General features: G+C 30.7%; 1 protein-coding gene across 3 annotated transcripts in view; it reads right to left on the bottom strand.

Moving 5' to 3' along the window:
• Positions 1–20,995, bottom strand: part of LOC126742470 (MICAL-like protein 1) — a 231,987-nt gene that overhangs the window by 160,708 nt on the left and 50,284 nt on the right. The window contains exon 1 of one of the 3 annotated variants that reach the window (XM_050449115.1): positions 3,944–4,224. The exons of the other annotated variants lie outside the window; for them this stretch is intronic. The gene's annotated coding sequence lies outside the window, so the exon portion shown is untranslated. Of the gene's footprint in view, positions 1–3,943; positions 4,225–20,995 lie in introns of those variants that run through there. 3 annotated transcript variants of the gene reach the window in all.

Here is a 20,995-nt window from a genome sequence, read left to right as displayed (position 1 = left end):
TGGATATGAAAGTACATTTCAGTTACGTAATAATTTGTTTACTATGGAAAAAACAAGCAATATAAATGTACAATTACTTTTACATCACTTTTATTTATATTAAGTATTAACTAAATATTAATTCGTCAGTCTAAACAATTCTCTAATTGTTTTTATTATAATATTTAATTGGAATTTATATTTCTAATTAGAAGGAAATTAACCAAAAAAAAAACAATTAAAAGTTAAATTTAAAAAAGTTGAATATGAATTTTAACTTTGTAAGATATTTTAACTGAAACTAAAATGACTGTCCTGAAAAATTGTTAAAAAATGTTACGATTCGTCCAAATTCTTCTAGTCCAAAAACCGATAATAACTGATACAGGGCATTGAAGTTTGAATTTAATTTTTATTATTGTTTAATAAGTCCTTCAAAAAGTAGCCTATAAGCACAAGATTTGGTAGTAGGGGGTTTTTGGGGACAAGAAATTTGAATTCAGTGGTAATTTTTGTGTACATCTTAGAGTCGAGGGCTGCGAGGGAGCTGTCAGCGACATACCGAGGTGATAAAAACGTGTACAACTTTTTTTGTACCTCAGTGTATATGAGTCGAAAATCCGGTACTACGAGAAGTATGGCTCACCATAGTAAATCAACAATTTCTTAAATATTCCATTAAAAAAAACTACATCCTAACTATTTCACTCCTGTTCAAAATTTGAATTCACCCGTTTCTATCATAACCAGAAAACTGCCGACTTATTTTTCTTAAATCAGATTTTCTTCAGTGACGAAGCGACTTTGACTAGAAGAGGAGTTTCCAATTTCAAGAATAAACATGCTTGGGATGTTGAAGACATATATATTGAGAGCTACTACCAAATTTAAACGACGAACTATGTTTAGTTCTATACGAAATAAGTTGATCGAGCTTTTGAAAGATCTCCCATTGCAATTACGGACAAGCATGATTTTCATGCAGGATGGTATAATAATAATCCCAACTGCTAGATCGGTCATGGCCGCCTCGAAGCTCTGATTTTAACCCTCTCGACTTTGCCATATATGGGGATACGTGACATCAATTGTTTATCGAGACACAATCAATACTCGGGAAGAGCTATGGGAAACATCCAAAATGCGTTAGAATTAGATGACAACAAAATACATACTTATTGTACAATATCAGGCAGTCTTTCAATAAACGGGTAGCTAAGTGTGTTGAAATTAACAGAGACCACTTTGAGCATTTGTTTTAAGAAAAAAAATCCATTGCGGTTGATATTACAGTTTTGTTCTTGTTCTATATTCTTCTAAGTAATCATATTATAGCAAATATTATCTGTAATTTTAAGTAAATTAAGCAATCATGTCTTTACGAAACACATGACTCTGCTGGAAAACTTATTTCCATTGTATTCATTGAATGAACAAAATAAAAAATTGAAGCATTGAAAATTCAAAACTCAATTATCGCAAAACGATTAACAAGGAATTCGAATTTCTTAACACTAAAAACCGTCTAATACTAAATTTTGTGCTGATGTTTCTTTTTATATGAATTATTAGGAAATAATGAAAATAAAATTAAAACATTTACATCCTCCTCTATCTAAATTATTATAAATTTTCGGACTAGACAAATTTGGTCAAATCCTTTCAACCAAAGCATATGCTGTTGCCCTATGTCCACAAGTTATGGGACACCTTGTATATAAAAAAAACGAGTTTAATGAGTTTTAGGAATTTTTTTTTAAAAATAAAGATTTGAAATATTTCAAATAATACCTTTACAAAATAAAAATAATGCGCGATAAACCGGATTTAATGACTTATTAGTTTTATACTTTTCTAGATAAAAATTTACGACTGCTGCATGAACTTTTATATTTATATAAAAAATTAAAGAAGATTTAAAAAAGTTTACACTATTATATTGAAAAAAAAAGAAAATTTTGCCATACTGAAACATACATTATAAAATTTTAATAATTTTTATATAATTAAAAAAAATATTATTTTAGTTAAGTAGTAGCGTAGGTTATTGAAAACATTCAAATCTTGAGATTTCAGTCATAACTAAGGATATTAAGATTTTTCTTTTAAATTAGGCGTCACTTAAAAAATTATATCCTGTTATAGCATTTATAGATTTTTGAGGGTGACCAGTTTAAAATGATGTACATGAGGATATTGGAAACCATTAAATATATAGTATGAGTCAAATGGGGTACAGTTCAACCCGAAAATTTAGTTATTGTATCTTTTATAAGAAACTAGATATTATGAAACACACTCTTTTTTTTGTCCTGTATTTCCGTTGATATTCCAAATTCAAAAAAAAAGATAAATAGAATATTTGAATATTAAAATTTTTCTGTATCTTTAACGGTTTCCACTATATTTTTCGTTAAATTTATGATTTTTTGGCAACAAAATTTTAGAAAGGATCATAAAAAAAGTTATAGAATATAATGGCCTTTTGCAATAAAAAAAATAGATTTTGATTGATAATTTATATTACATTAGAATTGATTGATAAGTTTCATTTAATTAAAAAAAAATAATTGAAAATTATGTTAGTTCATAAAAAAATAGATATTAACTGTTAATAATACTTTTGTAAAATTGATACTCTATTGGGCAAAGATATGGAAAGATACAGGTGGATATTCTGGGAATATTATGATACAAATACACCTGGATTATTTTTACAGAATACTCATATAATGTTCTTAAATAAAGTACCTACCTACTATAAATTTTGAGGTATTTAACTGGTAACTTTACTTAAGTATTTTTTTTCTTTAATTTTAGTTAGGAAGATTTGCAAAATAAATAAAAAATTAATATAAATAATTTTTTTTTGAAAATTGTTTAATTAGAAGCCAATTCAAAAAAAAATAAAAAAGCCAATTTTTTCAAAAATCTGTATTTATATTTTGTACTGCATATTTGTATTTCTACTGCAATATGTATTTTAATTTTTACGAAAAAAAGTCAAAATTTTGTAGAAAAGTTTATATTTTTTAAATAAATTTGAATATTCTTAAAGATTTTAGCAAACTTTTATAAATGAAAATAATCTTGTACCTAATTTTTAACTACTTATGATAACCAGATTTGTAAAGCAAAGAAAAAATATGAATATTAAATTTTTTTAAGATTTAAAATAGGTACTCTAATTTTTTGATTACAATTTTTAATTAGAAAAGAAAGTAAAAAGAATTTAAAACAGTTTTTTAGTATGACTTTTTAGCACTTTTGACTCAAAAGATTACATTTTCCAATTCTGACCAGACTAACTTTTTTATTTTAATTAGGAAGCAAAAGTTTAAATAGCTTAATTAAAATTTAAAGCTTAAATCTTCAAAAAACTCAGAATTTTATATTTAAATTCATGATATGGTACCTAATATATATGAACAATAGAACAATCCATAAAAATCCGATATATCACTTCAACATATTCTGGGAATATTATGAAGCAGATATTTTATGGGATCCTATATGAGTAGGATTGTTTCAAAGTTCTATAGGATATTCCTGTGGTTTTGTAAATATTTTAAGTATATTCTTGTAATATTCCTTATATAATTTCATAGGTGTTATTTTGCCGCAAATTTTGACTTTTTAAGTCATTTCATAAATTCCGAATTTATAATAGGTAGTACTAAATTTAAGTTTCAAATCTGACAAACTGAATCTTAAAGATAATTCCTAAATAGGATCTTAAAAATTCTGGTTTGAAAACGTCATGAAAATGTCAATGAATAATATTATATATTTTTTAAAAATCCATATTTTTATGACGCATATATAAATAAAATTCAAACCGATCAAACACCAAAGCAAAAATTCCAGGAAGATAAGATGCACTCTCAGCTGATGCCCATATCACCACATAAACTATCAATTTTCATTAAACAACTAAACCTCATTTATCTTAATCGACACTTACCTAATCCAAACCAAAAAAAAAACAAAAAAAGGCAAATCAACAAGCAACTACTGTCAAGTCAAATTCAATTTATCACATAAATCGCATGGCTCGCGTTACGGAATACGGACACGTGTGTTGGACTTTGCGATGACGGCAATAACGCGCGTTCTCTCTATAGGATGAAAACAAACTGAGTTGGAACACCGATCGACAATCGTATGGGACCTACAGAATACAGTCGACTCGTGTTGTGTATAAAACGATGGTTAAGCGCAATGTCAGACAACGGTGTGCGATCGCCACCTAGTCGACAAGAGTTGCACCAATGCAATAGTATATACTATAAACAAGTAGCAGTAGTAGTAGTAGAAGCAGTACTAGAAGTAGTAGTGGGATTGGCACTTCTGGAAAAAATATTAATATTTGTCACTTTTGACGAACTCTTGACTTCGGATTAAACTGATCTAAACAAGAGATCTAGGCAACATTTAACAAGTCATTGTTTGACCAATGCAACTATTGGACAATTTCCTCATTTTCTATCATGTCTATAAGTGAAAAGAATGACTTCATAGAGTTCATTACTAACCTTCTGAAACTAACGATCTGAATAAAAATAAAACTTTTCAGCTTTATTTTACATATCTAAATGAGTTAATTTGTACTGCAATAATCTACGACCGTGTACTAACAATAGTGTACGACATATCACTAATTGGACAAAAGGAAGGAGGAAAAGGGTCAATAAATCACAGTCGATTTTTGAAAAAATGTATGAATTATTCAATCGACGAAAAAATAGCCATAATTAAGTGGCATTATGCGGGAAACAGTTTTAGAGCACTATCTGAAATGGTTCCAGTTTATTTTCACACCAAGCCCATTCCGTCAATTTCAACTATTAAACGTATTGTCAATAAGTTCGAGTCCAAAGGTGCCGTAATAAATAATTGTAAATGTTCAACTCAGGATATCGAAAATAGAGCCGAAGAAAGAGAGAACAGAGATCTTAATATTCTACTGAGTGTGGAGGAAAACAAGATGGTTAATACGAGGGTTCTTGAGCAAGAGGTAAATAAACATCATACAACGGTATTGCGCACTTTAAAAAAAAACAAATATTATTCGTATAAATTCGAAAAACACCAAGAGCTGCAGGAAGGAGATGAAGAGCGAAGAATGGCATTTTGTTTTGAAATGATGGAAAGAACTAATAATGATAGGAATTTTTTTTTAAATATTTGTTTTACCGATGAATGTACATTTATCCTCAACAATGAACCAAATGTTCAGAATTGCCGGTATTGGAGCCAAGAAAATGAACATCGCTTTGTTCATACTCGGACACAATATCCCCAAAAAACAAATGTATTCGTGGGAATTATCGGACACCATATCATTGGACCCTTTTTTATGGACTATAACCTAACAGCTGAAACCTATTTGGACCTATTTCAAAATCAAATTGGACCCGCCTTGGAAGAAGTGGTTCAGGAAGATCAAATGATCTGGTACCAAATGGATGGTTGCCCGGCCCATAATGCCCGTATGGTTAGAGAGTGCTTGGAAAATGCCTTTAACGGCAATATTATTGGTCCGCGGTACCGGATACTTTGGCCAGCCAGGTCACCTAATCTTTCACCGAATGACTTTTTTTTGTGGGGTCATTTATAAAAGTGTAAAATTTGAGAATCTCAACTAGTTAAAAAACGCTATTTCGTTAGAATGTAATAAAATTTCCGAATATCAACTTAGTAACGTTAGAAATGAATTTTATGATCGGTTAGGATATTGCTTAGCTGTTAATGGGGGGTTGTTTGAACATTTGATTAATTAATGTTTTTATGTACCTAATTCTCTATTATTTTAAAAAAAGTTATTGTATTTTATTTTATTTAATTTTTCCACACTTAGTAAAATATTAAGAGTTTTATTAGAGTTCTGTTCTCTCTTTTTTCGGATCTATTTTCAATCTTTTGAGTTAAACATTTACAATTATTTATTGCAATGTCCTTGGACTCGAATTTACTAACAAGAGGTTTAATGCTGGAAATGGACCAGATAGGCTTGATGGGAAAATAAATTAAAAATATTGATACTACTATTGGTTTAATTAAATTCTAAGTATGATAAAATTATTTTTTTAATAATCGATAATAATAATTGTTATTGGTTTACCTTCATCGTTATATTAAATAAAAGTTTAGATAAAAAAGTAATGTTAACGTGTCTTACTTTGAATGTATGGTTGTGAGATTGATAAAACGAAAAGAAAAACATTTCTTGTATTCGGTTGTACGTCAGATTTGACAAAGCCTTATAACAAATTATTTGCTGGTGGCTGGTGTCTGGTTTTACCTGAACCGAAAATTTGGTAATTTTGCAATTACATTTAATTGAATAATTCAAGATTTGCTTATTAAATTTTTATGAAACTTTGCACGAGGGTTTGCCAGATTGGTCTCTTCAAAAAGTTATCTTAAATTTTTTCTGTAAAATCTACAGGGAAGCTAATAATTGACCCCCTTAAAACTTACATGGGTTTTCCTATGTTCCGCTCGGCGACGCACCACCCGGTATGTGTTTATATAAAGGGTATCCGGAAAAAGGAGGCCAATCCACCGGCCACATATAGGGTGGACCAAAAAGATGCAATTTTCGTTATACCATTTTTTAATTGGACGCTTGGTATTCAATATACGGGGCGTCAAAATGAGAAGTATAAAATCGTTTTTTTGAAGTAAGTCGAGTGTTAGTAGAACAAATAATCATTATTCTATGATTTTTATTATAATAAGTAATTTAGCATTAATTTAGAAAAAATTATTTACGTTTATTTTGTTAAGTTCCTAAAATGTATCTAGATTTTAAAGTTAAGGTATGTAATCGGATTCTCAGGCCGACATTTACTAAGAATATTTTTTTTTTACAAGAAAAGATTATTATAGAATTTTTTACTAGAACTTTATTATACATGATTCATACATACAAGTTCATTTACTAGAACTATACATGGGTACAAAAAACTTTTGGTATTTTTAACACATGCAATATACCCCAGGTGGCGCCCTCTGCAAGGTACAGCGAATCCGTGAACAAAATTCAATTTCTCGTTCCAAAAAACCGCAAATTTTAATTTAATTACACCAAATTTTAATTTAATACCTCATGAAAAACTCGACTTACATCAAAAAAACGATTTTATATTTCTCATTTTGACGCCCTGTATATTAAATACCGAGCGCCCAATTAAAAAATGGCATAACGAAAGTCAAATTATTTTGGTCCACCCTATATGTGGCCGGCGGATTGGCCTCCTTTTGCCGGATACCCTGTATAGGTGAAAATTTCCTCTTTCGAAAATATGTATAAACTTAACTAAGACAAGAGAGAATCGCTGAATATGGTTGTAAATAAACTCAAACAAAGTTGTTGCTTACTAATTCTAGTCTTTCAATGTTCTATGCTTCCATGGGGCCGAACTTGAATGGATTACTAAGAGGACTCTATAAAGATAAACAAATTATTTCTAATGGCATACATCAAGGATCTCTATTAGACCAATACTCTTCCTTATTCATATCAATGGCTTGTTAAATCTTGATTTTTCTGGAAATACCGGAACGTTTGCAGATGATTATGGACCTGAAAATGATCAAGATTTGCCATATTGCTCAAATTTTCCTTAACCAATCAAAAACTCATTTTTGAAATTCAGGAACATCAACTGAAAAATATTCCCATTGAGCTGAAATTTTAAACGCTGTTGAAACTTTCAAATATGTTGCTTGGAATATTCAGCACAAATTAAAATTTGCCCCTCATTTATTTTTTTTTGCTTCAAGCAGCAGGGCTCGTATTTTTAAAACATTTCGCACACGAATTAAAAAAACGTATTTTTTAATGGCGTTTGAAATTTCATTCGTATACGTAAATAAAATGTACTGACAACGTAGCAAAGTCGAGTGTTATTTAAGGCCATTTTAAATGCGATGAAGACGGTAAAGATTTGTTAACCTAACCTGATATTTACTTTAAAAACATTAGGAAGTTTTGAGGTTTTTCAACGTATTTAATTCTTAGTTTTTTGGGATTTTCAGCTTTTTGTAAGCTGGACCCAAAAAATAAATAGTATTGGGGTTTTGTGTAGAGTGGGCAAAAGAAAGAAATCAATTTATTTATGGAAGAGTACCTGAAATTAAAGTTGGACAAACTCACCCAAGATTCTTCAGTTAAAATTGCACAAGCCTTGTGAATAAAAATATCTGATTGCAGGGTCTCCGTGGAGCACTTAAGGCTAAAAACAGTGGCGATAAGGCATTTGTACCCTACAGAAGATTTGTTTGTTCTTGTTTTTCAGTTGTTATTATTACAGTTATTATATTTTATTTAAATAATATTGATTAAGTCTTTTCTAAATATGATTTTAAAGTAATTTTAGACTTGGCAAGATATAAAGTGAAAATCAAAGAAAAAAAAAACGAAATTAGAGATCATTAAATGGGCACTAAAGGTGGACCAGCTATGGCAGACCTTAAAAGTGATGATGAAAAGATTTTACAATCAATTGGACCGGTTTTGATAGATAGTGAGTCCAATATACAGGAATTATCTTGCCACTTTACTGTCGCCAGTTTAAATCAAAAAACTGTTAATGATGAGCCTTTTCATCTTTATCATCCCCTCAAGCTAATCATCCTGTTAATGCTGTTGAATGTTTAACTGCAGATTGTACATTCATCTCAGTTGATTATTTAACTACCAAGATCTCTCTTTATGCTTTAATAGAAAAGTGACTTCACGGAGCCAAGAATTAAATAGAACCTTACAGGAAAAGCATAAACTAATCGAACTAATAAAGAAACAAAACAACCTATTGAAAAGAGATGCGGAAGCTAAAGAATCAATAGCGCAAAGTTTAATGGCTTAAGTAGAAAACCTTATAGTTAAAGATAAATTCTCATAAATATATATTCTTGTTTAATGTATTTTTCTTTTCACTTTAGAAAGTTTTTTAATTTTTAATCAATGTTGTCTTATCTTTCGAGAATCTGAAAGCTCTAGTAAACTTGTTTTTACATCAAAGTTTAAAAATCCATTATTACAAATAATCATTAAAAAAAAATTTCATTTACTCTCTCATTAACTATGGTAATATACTGTTTTGTGATATTTAGTATATTACATTGTATTATATTGTAGCAAATTACATTGAGCAAGAACCATGATTATTAAATTTATTCTTTCAAGAAATAAAGAGATTGTAAGTTCCTATATACATTTTTGAGTGTTGAGACTAATCTATTTCTGTGTATATTTTTTGGTCATAAATTAATTTTTTGTGTAATTAGAATGATTTTCTGTTAATGTAACACACAAGGTGTTTACCAATAGTTTAAAATAATTTAGTGAGAGTATTCTATTCCTACTTATAGTTTTTCTTCTGGAATTTAAATTGTTATTTATTATTTTGTTTAGTGGTTTGGTAATAACCCAGTTAGATTGTAAATATAGTGATATTATATTCAAGACGAATTAAATGTATCCTAACACTTTTAATTTTTTTTATTAACAAATAATATTTTTAAATACACAGCATTGACAGATACAAATTTATGCACTATATAAAAATTACATACAAAATGCTGATGACCTAGATAAAGCCTTGAGGTGATACTCTGGTAAGTCTATTAATTTCATGGTAAAAGGCTTGAATAAACTATAAAATTTAATAAATTGAGCATCTGAATACATTTCAAATGGGTAAAGAAATGAACACTACATCATATTCCTTCTATCTGCCGGCATTCTAGGCTCTTCGAGTGCATCGACGACGTTCCTTTGCATAAGCTAGTTTAACCTTGCCATTTGATGATTCTATATATATGTATTTTATAGTAATTTTTTTTAATAAACATAACAAAGAACACTGCGAAAACACTCAACGAACTGACACAAATTAAAAAAAACAAAGCAAGCTTTAGAATCAAAACAAGTGCGCAAAATCAAACTTGAAATCGCATACGAACTTTGACATTCGAATGGTAAAAACCTCCTCGAGTTGGCCGATGCGAAAAAGTTCGCATACGAAGCGTTCGAAAATACGGATACCTACTTTTCATGATAAATTCCCGTAATTTCGTATGTGAATTAAATTCGAATGGTTTCAAAAATACGCCTTCAGGGGATTTGCTAACTAATCGAATTAAACGTAAGGTACTGCATTCCATTTTGTAGTCGGTGTACCTAAAATAATATTCAATCCTCTTTTATCTTAGAAAAATAGATATTAGATCACTATGCTTAACACTTTTTATTGAAAATTGAATCCTCACCTTGTTAAATCTTGTTTCGGAAAAGGCGCATCTTTATGACTTTTGAGACAACAAAACTATATACAAATATAATAGGAACATGTTCTATTTTTTTAGTTTGCCTATCCCTCAGTTTAGTTTTTATAAGAGTCTATTATTTATACTTATATTATGTTTTACGCAAGGCTCGTTCAAAAATACTTTTTTTTTAATTTTTTATTTATTTTTTTTTAATTCGAAAGTCCTACAAAATGAGCATATTTACTCAATAACCTCCGCATTTAAAGTGAATCGTCATCCGCCAAGACATTTTCTTTCAAATTCAGAAACAGAAAAAAGTCACTGTAACAATTATAGCAAGTCTCTTCAAATGTGGTGAATGTGTGATTTGAATTTTTTTCTCTTCAAATGTGGACGTTTTTTTGTAATTTCGTCGATCAACCGGTGTAATAATGATGCAGTATACGCCCCTGTTATTGTATTTTCTTTCTTGAAGCACAGATATAACTAGCTAACGCAAGTTAGCTTTATTGCGTTAGCTAGTTATATCTGTGCTTGAAGTAATTGATGAAAATGATGCCGCGTCCATCTCCAATAACCGTTAAAAAGAAAAAAAATTAAATAGAAACGGGGGTAATGCGATACATCGTTTGAAAGCTCCCACCGAATGCTTTAAGCTGCTAGAATATTAAGTCATTACTTCTACCCATAGGAAAATAGCAGCCTTTCAAAATCTTATTTTTCACATTTTTATTTTCTTTACTACAACTGTTCAGGTGTAATTTGTTTGTAGGTGTGTTGTTGTTTGTGCGGTTTTTTTAAATTTTTTTCGTTTTTTTTGACATTGACAAAAAATACAAACTCTACAAACAACAACACATCTACAAGCAAATTACACCTGAACAAGTGTAATAAAAAAAATAAAAATGCGAAAAAATATTTTGAAAGGCTGCTATTTTGCTATAGGTAGAAGCAATGATTTATATTCTAGGGCCGTAAAGTATTCAGTGGGACCTTTCCAACGATATGTCGCATGATCCCCCCTTATATTTAATTTTATTTTTGCAAAATGAGCAAAATTTAGGTTGCTAATGATGTGTGCCAGATTTCAAATTTTTATATAAACGCATTCAAAATATAGAGGAGGAGGGACAATTAAGAGGCATTGCCCCTCTGGTTATTTCAATAAAATTTGAACATTATTTCCATGACTGGACTTATTATTTAGCGGTCAATTTCTGTCATTGATCTGACTGGATGTCGGTCAATGAAAAATTATTGTGTGTTTGTATTATGGTTTTCTTGAATACGTAATGGTTCAGTTGTAAGGTAACAAAATAGAACTTTCATATTTCGACTACCATTTTCAATCATTTAAAGTTAAATGATTTTTAAATACGTACATGTTTATCATGTACGATATTTTACATTGCATCTTCATATTTTAAATAATGGCAAAGTGTAGTTCTTTGTATGAAACTAACTTAATACTGTATTATTATATAATATTTTTGATTTGAGACGAAAGTCCCAAAGTATAATAATTTTATGTTCATTTGAAATATTATTACTCAATAATCTTTAATGAAATATTATTAAAAAAAACAAGCATGCAAGTTTTATGACTGCTTTGAGTTTTATTTGTAACGGAAAAAAATTGTTTCTACTATACGGACAACTTAGAATACAGAAAGCATTTTGCCGAACTGAAAGTAACGCTTCATAAAAATAAAAGGAAATTGCAAATGAAACAAAAAGTTTTCTTTTTAAATCAGTAAGAAATTATTATTATTTTTTAAATTATTATTATCTGGGCGTTCAAGACCTGGTGTTCCGGCTGAGGTATGCTATTGGGAGTGTACTGTTAGCGGTGCTCAGGAAATAGCTGACACATTTGCATTATATTTTAGCTCAGTATTTCAACAGTCTGAAAAACCTAACTTTGATAAATCTAGTGGCAACTTTTCATTCTCCAAGATCTCTGAAATGCAAATTCAAGCAGCCATTAAGAGATTAAAATCAAAAAAGGCCACTGGCAATGATAGTATCCCCTCATACATTTATAAAGGTTGTTCTGATATCTTGTGCACTCCATTAAAAACTATTTTTAATTCGTGTCTAAAAACAAACACATTTCCAGAAGTGCTTAAATATGCTTTGGTTACTCCAATCCTCAAATCAGGAGATAATTCTTTGGTTGACAACTACAGACAATTAGCGTTCTTAATTCACTCGCAAAATTTTTTTAAAACATTTTATACCAAGATATTTTGAGCTCTTTCATGAATAAATTCTCTCAGCAACAACATGGATTTCTACCAGATGCCTCAACTGTCACCAACCTCAGCACTTTGACTGAGGCAGCTGCCAATGCAGTAGATAGCCAAGAGCAGCTAGATGTTGTCTGGACAGATTGTGCAAAGGCTTGTGCTTTGATCGGGTTGACCACGTTGATGAATATGTTGGGTAAATTTGGTTTCTCGCTGAAATCATGTAGGTTTATGGTATCTTATCTTACCGGAAGGCCTAAGCAAGTTAAAGTTGGTAAAAAATTGTCAAAAATATATATAGTAACATCTGGGGTGCCTCAGGGCAGTAACCTTGGGCCTCTCTTATTTCTAATTTTTCTGAACGATTTGCCAAACTGTATAAAGCATGCTAGATGTCTCGTGTTTGCTGATGATTTTAAATTATTTATGCACATAACATCTCTTATTGATTGTCTTAAGCTGCAAATTGATTTGAACTTGGTGGCCCAGTGGTTCAGAGAAAATAAAATGTCAATTAACATAGATAAATGTCAAATTCTAACCTTCACAAGAAAAATGCAATGTATAAATTTTGATTATAAAATTGATAATTTATCGTTAACTAGGAAAAGTAAATTTAGGGATCTTGGAGTCTGTTTTCAAACAAATCTCAAATTTAAGCAACACTATGAAACTATTGTAAACAAAGCATATAAGCTTCTTGGTTTTGTAATAAGAAATACAAAACATTTTAAAGAAATAAAATCAATAATAATTCTGTGCAACTCACTGGTCAGACCAATCTTGGAGTATGCCTCAGTTATCTGGGCACCTAAAGCAATGGTGCATATTAATATGATTGAAAGGGTCCAAAAAAGATTTTTAAGATACCTGTACATACTTAAGAACACATAATGCATATCCTTATATGATCTCCTATAATAGTATGCGAATTGAATTTAAAATGGTACGATTGAGTGTTATATGAATGATGTCTTATTTATTTACTACATAACTAACAACTTAAAAATATAAGAACTGTTCTTTAATCCTAAAATCAATTTGAGAATAAGAAATAACAATCTTTTCCAGTGTTCACCCTCAAGTTGTTCGCCATTTAATAGAATGATGCAAGAATGTAATAATTATATACAAAAATATGATATAGATCTCTTTAATATTAGTATTCGCCAAATTAAGACTGATTTTGTATCCTTATCTGATTAATCATTTACTTGTGAATCTGTTCTTTTTGTTTTTGATTTTTAATTGTAAGTAGATGTATTTTATTAAATGTTATTAATTTTAGTGTAGGTTTAGTTTCATCATTATTATTGGTTTTCCTTTTTCTTTTTGCAAGCCAGTAAGTACTCTCACATATAATTACATTTCAAATGTGTTTGTAAGAGTATAAATAAATAAATAAATAAATAAATTATCTGGAATTACATTCATTTTTAAATTGTTGCAAGCGGATTTAAAAATGTATACAATATTATTATAAAATAAGCTATTTAATTTTATAATACGTCACTTCAATTGCATAGGATTTTTTATTTAATTTTAATAGAGGCAGGATATGATTTTAAGCGTATAAGCCAATAACAATGACTAAGGTCATGATCGCTTGCATTAAAAGTAATAAAATATCTCATCAGTTTAATTAGAAACTTTTCTGTGGCAAAAAACATATTTATGTTGTTTTCTTCATTCATTAGCATTATTTTGAACTTTACAATTTTTTTGTACCACCCTACCATGTTTAGAAATTCGTGCCTGAATGCCTGAATTTCAGTAAAGAATTGATGAAACTGTTAGAGGACTGACAGCTTGATAAAGCCAGCGTTCCTCAAGCCACTATTTTTCTCCTTTTATGGAGATATTGAGCTATTTGTACATACCATCTCCATGTGACTATAGTGGTCAAAATTATAACTTGAAATACCTTTGCTGAAACCATTTCAATCAAGATGAACATAATGATGACTTTATCATAAAACCTAAGTAATAGCAAAACATTGCATTACATCGATATAGAACATAATAAGCAAGTTTCTTTAAGAAGAAATATCTTAGAAGGTTGTTTACTCCTTTCTTTGCTTGACAGGCTCTCCAGTCTGTATATTTGTAATGGGTTTATTCTCAATCTTTTATGCACAATGAATGTTTATAACTCTAGCGGGATTTCTTTGGCAAAATATACTGCCTCTAACTGAGATGTCTATAGGTATGTATCGACGCTCATCCTCCTTCTGCTTGCCTTCTATAGCGAGTTGTACATTGTCCTCTGCAGCTTTGACTATGATATCTTTAGGCTTAAATTGTTAAATATCTAAATTGGCCTAAAACTCTATTCTTCTCAAAATGAACTAGAAACCAAACCGACTTAAGCCGAAATACAGTTTCTATAGTATTGATAGCGATACCTCAGCAACCTGTTTGTTTATCTCAGCCCATAGTTCTCCCTTATAAAGTTCAATTAACATAGTAATCATGTGGAATAACAATAATGGGGGAATAATAATTATTCATTAGGCTCGTTGAATTTGTTTTAGGATCTAGAGGTAATATTTAATTATTTTGACTTAAGTTTCTCTGAACTATTTAAAACAAAGCAATAAAAACGTTGAGATGGAAAACATCTTATGCCTGCATTAAATAAATTGAATTGGATAAAAGTTCATGAACAAATCAATGGGATCTTGGTAAAGGATCACGGTATACGATTATTATTCTTATTCTCGTTGAGCAAGAGTTTTCTTATACAATTATTTAAATAAAAATTTTAATTAAGTATGTTACCTATAATTTAACCCATTTTTCATAGGAAATAAAGCGCTTTTCTTTATTGGTAATTCAAAATAAAAGCGAGTATATATATATATAGTATTTTTTATACGAATTAAATTTTTGTGACCAGAATATTAACAAAAAGTTAAAATAAAAGTCGGATAGTCTCATAAGGGTAGACCTGACGCAATCCATATTCTCACATTTATTTAGAAAATAATTTAGACTGTATTGGCCTTTGGTGCAGATCAGCCCGAACCCCAAACAAAATCAAGAGTTAAGCCGGTCCCGGTCCACCACATACATCATGAAAGGGCTTTTATAGCAGGTAGTCTTTGGACTCCATTCAAAATAAACAAAGAAAATGGGCATGTGAACGGTCCTCGTCTCAAAGGGAAGATCGTGAGAGACGAGATTCAACAGGTTTCGGATGTTCCAGTTGTTTCTCACGTGGTTTTAATCTAATTAGAACTTAATAAAGAATTTTTTATAATGGTGAGTAAGAAGGAATACCGAGAAGGGATTTGCATTACATATTGAGTATAATGTTTTGACTTTTATCCTTGATAAAAAAATCATAATTTTTGGTCTCTAAAACATATAATAAAGTAAATAAAGAAAAACAGAAATCAATTGCTGGAACCCGTTGCGTCCAAAGGCTTCTTGAAAAAGCATAAAATTCAGGTTAGATAAGTTTCTACACGATAATGACATTCTATCAAGCTCTTATAGTTTTTTTCCAGGAGTTCGATAATACGCAGAAGATTGACCCTGTTCGCAGCCGTTTTTTTGGTAAGTTTACATGGATTAAAATCTTCTATCTTCTAACTGTATAACTTACATATTTAGTGACCAATAAAAATACTGTAATATTACAAAACTAAATACCAAAGTACATGAATACTGAAGGGCATCTGGGCACAGTGAATGTCAATGTACGAAGGTTGTGACTGGGGGAGAGCCGTATTTGGACACAATACGCTAATAACACACCATACAAAAATACGCTATAGAACTTATCAATCACTAGTGGAATCGATTTCAATGTATGGTTGTACGGTGTGGGGTAGTGTAAGTGCCAGAGCCATTTTCTTAGTATTAAATTTACTCATAAAGATAGAAGATATCTATCAGATTCGCTCTTTAATGAATATCATTTATTTACAATCATGAAAAAATGAAAGTACAAAAAGCCAATAATGTCTCAACCAGATCTGCTGATAGAGGTCATTTAAGTATATCATAAGTTCTCTCACTGCCTCATAGAGAGAGACACAGAATTTATCGTTCTCAAGGTTTTTATTATGGTGCCAGATCAGAGCATATCAGAGCTGTTAAAAAGTCGTCCAGCATGTTGTTTCGCCTAAACATACCCGCCTTTTTGCATTGTGGACTCTCAAGATACTTGAATTATATTGGAAAGGGTGGCAAACATGATAAGAATCAGAGTCTATAGAGATCCGACATAAAAAAGAAATATTAATTGTTCATGCCCTTAAAGCTCATTCGGAAAATTATTATAATGAATAAAGGAAACAAGAAAATAATATTTATTGGATGACCTTGGATGATTAATATAAAACACCGATCTTCACTACATTTATTTTAACCTCTTCGAGAACTTTGAAAATCTAATTTATTATGTATCGTTAGATATGAGTTAAAATACACGATGCACAAAAACCGCCAACTGATTTATTTTATACATATACACTAAACACGATTACTTTTTTCAACAACATCTTTGTTCTCACAACAGATAATCACTCACTTTTTTATTTCACTATAGTATTTTATACAACCAGGATGCATAACTATTCCACAATTTATACATTTTACAGGCATAATGTTACACTTTTTACACTTTTGTTTGGGAGCTCCGCGTTAATTTGTTCAACGGCGGCCATCTATTTTCAAAATCATCCGAATATTCCGAACTAACCTTGACTGGCCTCCCAACAGACACGCGGCTTAGTTCCGGAATATTTGGAAACCTACCACGCGTCTCCAGAGATGTCGGGCGGTGTTTGTGTCATTCCGGAAAGAACAGCTGGTATTCACGGCGTTATAATATGTTCTATATCATCTTTAAATATATCAACTTCTTTAGGTTGAAGAATTATAAATCTTTGTCTTTATTATCCAGTGCCGAGTGTTTTCGAGAAATAACTCTACAGCCGAATCTTTGAGTTTATAAAATGAAATAATTTATTAGTGCGCATCAATATGGCTTTATTCCAAAAAGTTCAACTAAGTTCACTATTAATAATACCAATATTGGGTGTTTTGTTACTTAGTCTTTGCATGTTTTTTAAGGCACTATTAGAAGAAACCTTGTAATGGCGTCGCTGTATTTTGATTTGCCAAGAGCGATTGACACCATTCTGATTGCAAAGATTAATGCCATAGATGTTCATGGGATCTGTTTCTAACACCTTACTTTGGAGCTGATGAACAAAAAACAGATAGTGTGTGTGTCACTAATGATGGAAAGTCGAATTACTCCCAGCGAGAAACATTACTTTAGGGCTTCAAATTGGAGTGCCTTCTGTATATGCTATACGTTAAGAACTTATCAGAAACATTTTCATGGGGAATTGTTTATCAATATGCTGACGACACCCCATTTATTTTAACTGAGAGACGTCTTATCTGCATGATATTTCAAGGCAATTGACTTAATTAAGGAATGGAAAAACAAAAATTATCCCACATTAAGTAATTCAAGAAAAGGTTTTATCGACTTTAATAAAGTTAGGCCTCGGAAATCCTTTTATGTAAAGCACAAATCTAGATAAATTCTTCCAGCAAATAATTTTAAATTCTAGAAGTAGACCCTCTGATGAGCTGGAGAGATCATAGTTATTGACTGAACAGTGCTTCCTAGCCTACCCGTATTAGCCGACTTCGTGACTGAAGATCCATCACCTCTTTGAAAATGTATTATAATATGCATATGTGCAATTCATCATACATTATGGAATTTTATTTTGGACATCATCATTCTTTGCTGACTAGAGAGACTGAATAGAGTAATGTCATTAGATCCTGGTGTCAGTTGTCGATCATTTGAAAAAAACACTTAGTTTTGTTCACTACACATGGTGGGTAGGTCTGTCTACTAGAGGAGACACTATTTATGCAAATATCTTTTTTGAAAAGGGTTCTGTGTACAGAGATATAAAAGTGTCTCGAATATTGCCTTTAAATATTACCACTATTACTGGTGAGAAACTATTTGGAGAGAAAGTCATGAAGTTTATTTATGTTAATATATTTACCAGATGTATTCTTTGCTGATGTTTGAGAGTATTAAGTAAATATTTTAAAGATCTTTTGAATGCCAAATATATACCAGAATACATAATAACGTCGCGTCTATATTGGATGTCATAGTTAAATAGTTCCCTGGTGGATGACTGCTACCATACCTATGGACGACATCTCCACCTACAGGGATGTCTTAAAAATAACTAAAGAAAAATCCGCTTCTAAATTTCGTACATTTGGAAACTTTTGATTTTCAGCTGTTTTCCAGGGATTTAAATTCTTTCGATTGGAAAAAGATAATATATACATTACATACAGTTGATGATATGGTAGAGCTTTGTGAATACTAATATTTTACGGTTACTTGAAATACATGCTCCTATTACTATTATCAGGATAACAAAAGCCTTTGCGCCTTGGCTCATTTTAAATCTGATGCGATTAAGGGATTCTAAAATATATCTAAATCAGAATTACGTTCTAATGAATACAAGGATCTTATAAATCTTGTAAAAACGGCTGTCCGAAATAGAAGAAAAATCTGATCTCAACTATAAGGACTTTAAGTACTTAAATATTAACTCAAACAAAACTAAATGATTTTAACAACATCAAACCCACTGATTTTAGGAACTACTTTACTAACTCTATTCCTACCTATAACCATATCAATGCCTCTCGCAATATTATTGACAATAAATATGCGAATTATTTAGACCCTAGTAGTGTCACTAGCGCTGTCACTAGTGCTGCTCTTGAAAACCGTTTATAGTATGAAATCAGGGTGTACTGGGTCCGATAATATAAGTTTAAAAATGCTGACCCTTGTTATTCCTCAACTCCTTGATATTTTAATTTTATAAGCAGTGGAAGCTTGCAAACATAATTCTAATCCAAAATGTCACACTACCGATCTATAAGTATTCTATCAACAGCATCAAAAATTCTAGAAAAATTTGTTAAACTCGAAGTAAATGAATATTTAAATAAATATTCTCTACCACTCCCTATACAGTCGGGTTTTCGAAAATTTGTTGTAGACGTACTGTGATTTTTCGAAAACCTGCACTTGCTAAGGTCACTAATGATATTTTCAGGGCTACTGACAAAGGTCTTAACACCTGCTTGATGTTGCTTGCTTTTAGCAACGGTTTTGACACCCTTTAGCAGGACCTACTATGCAACAAATTAAAATTTATTGGCTTAGGTGATGAATCTACACATGTTTTCAAAAGCTATTTCTTAAACCGTTCACAGCGTGTAACTCTCATTGGCATTACATCAAATTATATCATAATTACACAGGGCGTTTCACAAGGTAGTATCTTGAGTCCCTTGTTTTCTTCCTTATATACATTTGCTTTTTACTATTTTTTAAAATATTGCTCTATATATCAATACGCTGATGACACAAAAATTTATTTTGCACTTCATAAAAATAACTATATAAATATAGCCCTTCAAATTAATCAAAACCTTAATGTTATTTCAAACATGTGCATTGCCCTATATTGTGTATTTGGTTAAATAACGATAAAACACAAATATTGATTTTTGGACCAGCTAAAGACTACTAATGATTTTCGTATTAACTTAAATAATTCCACCCTTAAATTTAGGGAATGTGTAAAAGATGTAGGTCTCTCGATTGACTTTAACCTTAGGTTTTCTTCGCATGTAACTAAGCTAGTCCAATCTATAAGAATCTATATATTACCAAGAATACCCTAAATAAGTTTGTGAAACTCGCCTCCTCCCTTTCTTACTGTGATGTTGTCTATTGGCCCGCAATTCTAAACAAAGACAAGGAAACTTTGCAAATGATTCAGAATGCGTGCATTGGCTTTGCATACTGGCTTAGAAAATATGATCAGGTCAAGCGACAAATATAATGAATGTCGATGGTTGCGACTGGAGGACAGATTTAAGATTAACTTGATAACTCTCACTTTCAGCTACAAAAAACAGCCACTCTATCTGTATAGCAAATTTTTTAGATGAGCGGATCTACATGGCAACCCCACTTGCTCTAGATTTGTCTGTCGCTTATCTTAACATAAGGCAGCTCTATTTCGGAAATCGTTTACCTTCAACTCAGTGAAGGTTTACAATATTTTCCCATCAATTCAATGTTCATTAAGTAGTGATTTAGAAAACGGATCAAACGCCAACTTCTTAGAAATTACTAAATTGTATCGAATTCTCCAAGTTTTTGTTATAGTGTATTCATACTATTATTATGATTATTATTATATATTTTTGTTGGAATCCTATTGTAATATTTACTAAGCCACAATAGGTTGTGCGCGGAAAATAAATCAATTACCTATTATAGGTTCTGGTTTTCTAGGGGTAGTTACGTAGAAGAGCGACTTAGTCGAACGGCGACACCCATTTCTATTTTTTAAATAATTTTGTTCATCTGTACATAAAAATATATATATTAT

This window comes from Anthonomus grandis, chromosome 11 (genome assembly GCF_022605725.1).
Source record: "Anthonomus grandis grandis chromosome 11, icAntGran1.3, whole genome shotgun sequence".
Classification (NCBI taxonomy): domain Eukaryota; kingdom Metazoa; phylum Arthropoda; class Insecta; order Coleoptera; family Curculionidae; genus Anthonomus; species Anthonomus grandis.
Note: the sequence above shows the minus strand (reverse complement) of the source record. Positions and strands in the feature narration are given on the sequence as shown.